This window comes from Pseudoliparis swirei, chromosome 21, assembly GCF_029220125.1.
Source record: "Pseudoliparis swirei isolate HS2019 ecotype Mariana Trench chromosome 21, NWPU_hadal_v1, whole genome shotgun sequence".
NCBI classification, from domain to species: domain Eukaryota; kingdom Metazoa; phylum Chordata; class Actinopteri; order Perciformes; family Liparidae; genus Pseudoliparis; species Pseudoliparis swirei.
Window position 1 is genome coordinate 1,713,020 of NC_079408.1, and position 5,752 is coordinate 1,718,771.

The 5,752-nt window shown below is 46.4% G+C and overlaps 1 long non-coding RNA gene across 1 annotated transcript; it reads left to right on the plus strand.

The window, feature by feature from the left end:
- The first annotated feature begins 206 nt into the window (after nucleotides 1-206).
- Nucleotides 207-1,077, plus strand: LOC130212263 (uncharacterized). Its single transcript, XR_008835262.1, has 3 exons — nucleotides 207-528; nucleotides 644-720; nucleotides 823-1,077. It is a non-coding gene; the product is annotated as an uncharacterized LOC130212263 (long non-coding RNA).
- The last annotated feature ends 4,675 nt before the right edge of the window (nucleotides 1,078-5,752 follow it).

Below are 5,752 nucleotides of genomic sequence, written 5' to 3' on the forward strand. Positions count from 1 at the left end.
CTACTCCATCCAGAACTACCCCACCTTCTACAAACACTACTCCATCCAGAACTACCCCACCTTCTACAGCCACTACTCCATCCAGAACTACCCCACCTTCTACAGACACTACTCCATCCAGAACTACCCCACCTTCTACAAACACTACTCCATCCAGAACTACCCCACCTTCTACAAACACTACTCCATCCAGAACTACCCCACCTTCTACAAACACTACTCCATCCAGAACTACCCCACCTTCTACAAACACGACTCCATCTAGAACTACCCCACCTTCTACAGACACTACTCCATCCAGAACTACCCCATCTTCTACAAACACTACTCCACCCACAACAACTACTCCATCCAGAACTATTACCCCACCTTCTACAAACACTACCCCACCAGCAACTACTCCATCCTCCACATTGGTCCTACCGTCCACAACAGTCACTACATCAACTACATCTGTTTCCTCTGCACCATCTACACCAATAACTACACCTGAAGACACAACCCGGGTACCAGGTGTCTCAACCACGAGTGAGTATGATAAATGGTGATGGTGTACATCGTGTACGATAAGGGGTGGAGCTAAGTGAGAACATGGGTGGTGTGAAGGTGGAGGCCTTTTGAGCTGCATTGTTTGTGCATCTAGGTGTAGCTCTGAGGATGAGACTGTTGTCCTCCACCCCGCTGTCTGAGGACCACATCAGGACCTCCGTCATGCAGCAGGTCAGCAGCATCAGATCTCTGCAGGTTTCATGGCGTGATGGAGCTCTGACACCTGTGAGGAGGAAGTGATCGTATCTGAGCACTTCTGTTCTTCTTCTCCAGATCAGAGATGAACTGGTGAGACGAGGGCTGTCAGTCACGACTCTACGCCTCATCAGTGTGTCGTCAGCGTCCACAGCACAGCGCCCCCTGGTGGTTTAATGTAAACACACATGAAACCCTGCAGGGTCGGATTTACTTATATAAAATCTTTGAACATTAATTTGTATTAAGCCTTTAAAAAGAAACACGGCACAGCAAATATGTATTCCAGATTAGCTCGAAGATGTGTTCATTAAATTAAAATATAAAAATGTGTGCAGCGTGTTCTCAGAATGTGGTTCTGTATTGATCACATTTGATGTGCCAATAACTGACTTTTGTAGTTGTAGATTTTGTGTCTCATGTATTCTGGTTATTTGTCTTTATATAATCAAGCAAACTGAAAAAAACATGTGCAGTTGCTTGCTTTTTCAGTTTTGTTTAAAGGGTTTTCCAGAGCTCTAATGCATATGCTACGTATGCTACGTATGCTCATTCAGTTATCATCTGCATATACAGTTATATCATCTGTATATATTGCACATATATCCTATTTTACAAATATTACTGGGTATTTTCCATATCTCCAAAACACAAATATTGATAATTTGTATACTTTATAAATATAATTCATATTATTATAATGATTGTTTATACTTTTTGTTGTTGTGTGGCTCAAGGTGGGCGGGGCCAGGCCCCGTGGCCCTCGATTGACCAGCCGCCACTGAATACAACATTTGAATACATATACAAATAACAATTATATATATATTAATATTTGTATATTTATATATACACATACGTAAACAAACTTTTTTTTAAAGTATATGTATATTTTTTTAAATAATTATATATATTTTTTTATTATATATTTTAAAATTAAATTGTTTTATTGATCATACATTATATATCTTTTTTATTTACTTCTGTCTCTCGTTTCCGTCCATTTCACGGGAAACACCGAGTTCCACCGAGTTCAGGTGAGTCAGCAGGGCGCGGCGCCGGAAGCTGCCGGACCATATTTGGAGCCAGGAGGAGAAACTCGGTCACCGAGGAGGGCGTGAGAAGAGGAGGAAGAGGAGGGGGAAGAGGAGGAAGTTTTGGGGAAAGTCACACAAGTGACGAGTCGCGAGAGGAAGTGAAACGTGTAACTTTTAGGCAGTCCCTTTGTTGTTGTTGTTCCGCTCCGCGCGCGCTCAGAGGAAGTGGGTCCACCTGAGTCCACCTGAGTCCACCTGAGTCCACCGGGACCCGAACCCGCCCCGGCAGGTGAGTCCGGCTCCGGTGAGCGCGAGGAACGAGTTCAGGCTTCCGCTGCGAGACCGAAGCAGATAATCATCGATTATTGATCATCGATCAGGATCCTCGATTCTCAGGTGAAGATCAAAACGATGCTACTATATGTTACTTTATTTATTTATATGTATATATATATATACATTTTAAATATTAATATATATATAAATATATTGTGTATATATAATTTAAATTTATATATACACAATATATGTATCATTTCATAAAAGTATAAAAAATATATACCATTTAAAATCTGTAATTTAGAACATGAAATGTGTATAGATATAGTATGTATGTATATATATGTATAAGTATATATATATATATACATATGTGTGTATGTATATATATATGTACACATATGTATATATATATGTTTATATTTATATGTATATATTTATTGTATGTATATATATATATTGTACAATATATATATATATTGTATATATACAAACAATATATTTCTAATAATAAAAGGTATTCAACTTATAATAATGACGGATGTGTGTGAACCATCAACCAGTAAACAAAGTGTTTGTTGTTGTTGTTGATGTTGTTGTCTTCAGACCTCCAGAGTGGCCCCTGGGGACCGCTCTCCTCCTGCAGAGAGAAACTCAATGCCGGACGCTGTGATTGGCCGGTGAAGCAGGGGAAGCTCGTCCTGATTGGTCGGAGGATCTTTAAAGGCCGTGCCCCGCCCCCCCCGCGGAGGTCACCATGCCCCGCCCCCATGTGGAGGTCACCGTGACCGCGGAGGATCCCGCCACGCCCTCGAGGTTGGCCAACGGCACCCCGAGCCGCCACGCCTCCTCCTCGCCGCCGCCCCCCCACGCCTCCTCCTCCTCCTCGCCGCCGCCCCCCCACGCCTCCTCCTCCTCGCCGCCGCCCCCCCACGCCTCCTCCTCCTCCTCGCCGCCGCCCCCCCACGCCTCCTCCTCCTCCTCGCCACCCCCCCACGCCTCCTCCTCCTCCCGCCCCACGCCTCCTCCTCCTCGCCCCCCCACGCCTCCTCCTCCTCGCCGCCGCCCCCCCACGCCTCCTTCTCCTCGCCGCCCCCCCACGCCTCCTCCTCCTCGCCGCCGCCCCCCCACGCCGCCGAGCGCGGCCGGCTGAGCGCCCTGCTGGACCAGAACCGTCTGATCCGGTCCCTGAGCGGCGGGCTGCGTCGCCACGGCGACTACGTGCAGATCCCCGTGCCGGAGGACGAGCGCGGCGAGCCGCTGCCGGCCGAGTGGTGGAAGACGGGCGTGGCCTTCCTCTACGCGCTCTTCGTCCTCTTCTTCACCACCGTCGTCATCACCGTGGTGCACGAGCGCGTGCCCGACGCGGCGCTCAGCCCGCCGCTGCCCGACAAGTTCTTCGACTACGTGGAGCGGGCGCCGTGGGCCTTCACCGTCACCGAGGGCAACGGGCTGGCGCTGGTCGGCCTGTGGCTGCTGCAGCTGCTGCTGCTCAGGCACAGGTAGGTCCTGCTGGGGGGACCCCCGAGACCAATAGACCACATAGACCCCCGAGACCACCTAGACCACATAGACCACCTAGACCACGTAGACCACATAGACCCCCTAGACCACATAGACCACGTAGACCACATAGACCCCGTAGACCACGTAGACCACATAGACCACATAGACCACCTAGACCACATAGACCCCCGAGACCACCTAGACCACATAGACCCCCGAGACCACCTAGACCACATAGACCACGTAGACCACATAGACCCCCTAGACCACATAGACCACGTAGACCACATAGACCACATAGACCCCCTAGACCACGTAGACCACATAGACCACGTAGACCACATAGACCACATAGACCACATAGACCACCAAGACCACCTAGACCACATAGACCACGTAGACCACATAGACCACATAGACCCCCGAGACCACATAGACCACATAGACCACCGAGACCACATAGACCACGTAGACCACAGAGACCACGTAGACCACATAGACCACGTAGACCACCTAGACCACGTAGACCACATAGACCACCTAGACCACATAGACCACCGAGACCACATAGACCACATAGACCACCTAGACCACCTAGACCACGTAGACCACATAGACCACGTAGACCACATAGACCACCTAGACCACCTAGACCACGTAGACCACCTAGACCACATAGACCACAGAGACCACATAGACCACCGAGACCACATAGACCCCCGAGACCACATAGACCACATAGACCACCGAGACCACATCGACCACGTAGACCACAGAGACCACGTAGACCACATAGACCACATAGACCACGTAGACCACCTAGACCACATAGACCACATAGACCACATAGACCACCTAGACCACATAGACCACCTAGACCACGTAGACCACCTAGACCACGTAGACCACAGAGACCACATAGACCACCAAGACCACATAGACCCCCGAGACCACATAGACCACATAGACCACGTAGACCACAGAGACCACATAGACCACGTAGACCACATAGACCACCTAGACCACATAGACCACCTAGACCACATAGACCACCTAGACCACATATACCACGTAGACCACCTAGACCACGTAGACCACATAGACCACCTAGACCACGTAGACCACATAGACCACGTAGACCACATAAACCACCTAGACCACGTAAACCACCTAGCCCACGTAGACCTGGTGGGGGGGTGGGGGGCTGGAGACCACCGAGACCACATAGACCACCTAGACCACGTAGTCCTGGTGGGGGGACAGAGTCCTGTAGACCTCTACCTATATGTATTTAAATAAAATTTATATATATATTTTTTTTAATATATATATATTTGTGTGTGTGTATGTATATATATATATATATATATGTGTATATATATATACATATATGTATATATATCCATATCTCGTTGTAACCCTCTGGCCCCTGCAGATCCATCGTGGCTCGCCGGTGTTTCTTCCTCATCGGGACGCTCTACATGTACCGCTGCGTCACCATGTACATCACCACGCTGCCGGTGCCTGGCAAACACATGGTGTGCGCCCCCAAGGTACAAGTACACACTACGTACACACTAAATACTTGACCTTTGACCTCTCCGCGCTCCGTGAGTGACCGTGTGCTCCGTGTCTTCAGCTGTACAACGACTCCACGGGGAAGATCTGGAGGATCCTGAGGCTGATCTCAGGAGGAGGTACCTGAACATCCTGCCCTCTGATTGGCCGACGGCCACCGATCACTAACCTATAGTATTCAGTCAGAGTTACTGCAGTATTTAAAGTTGTTCTGTATTTATTTCAAAAGCTTTCATGTCCCTCAAAGAATGTTTTTGTTAAAATATATAATTTAAAATATATAACTTTTATATAAATAAAAGAATATATATATATTTTGTTATATATAAATGTATAAACAATATATTTATTTATATATATAAACAATATATTTTTATATATTTATTTTTACACAAGATATTTATTTATATATATAAACAATATATGTATTTATTTATATATAAACAATATATTTATAAATATATACAATATATTTATATATGAAAGCAATATATTGTGTATATATAAATATATATACAAACAATATATTTATTTATATGTATTTAAATATATATTTATAATAATAAAAGCTTGTGAAATACGTGCCGCAGTAGCGGCTCTCTGCCTGC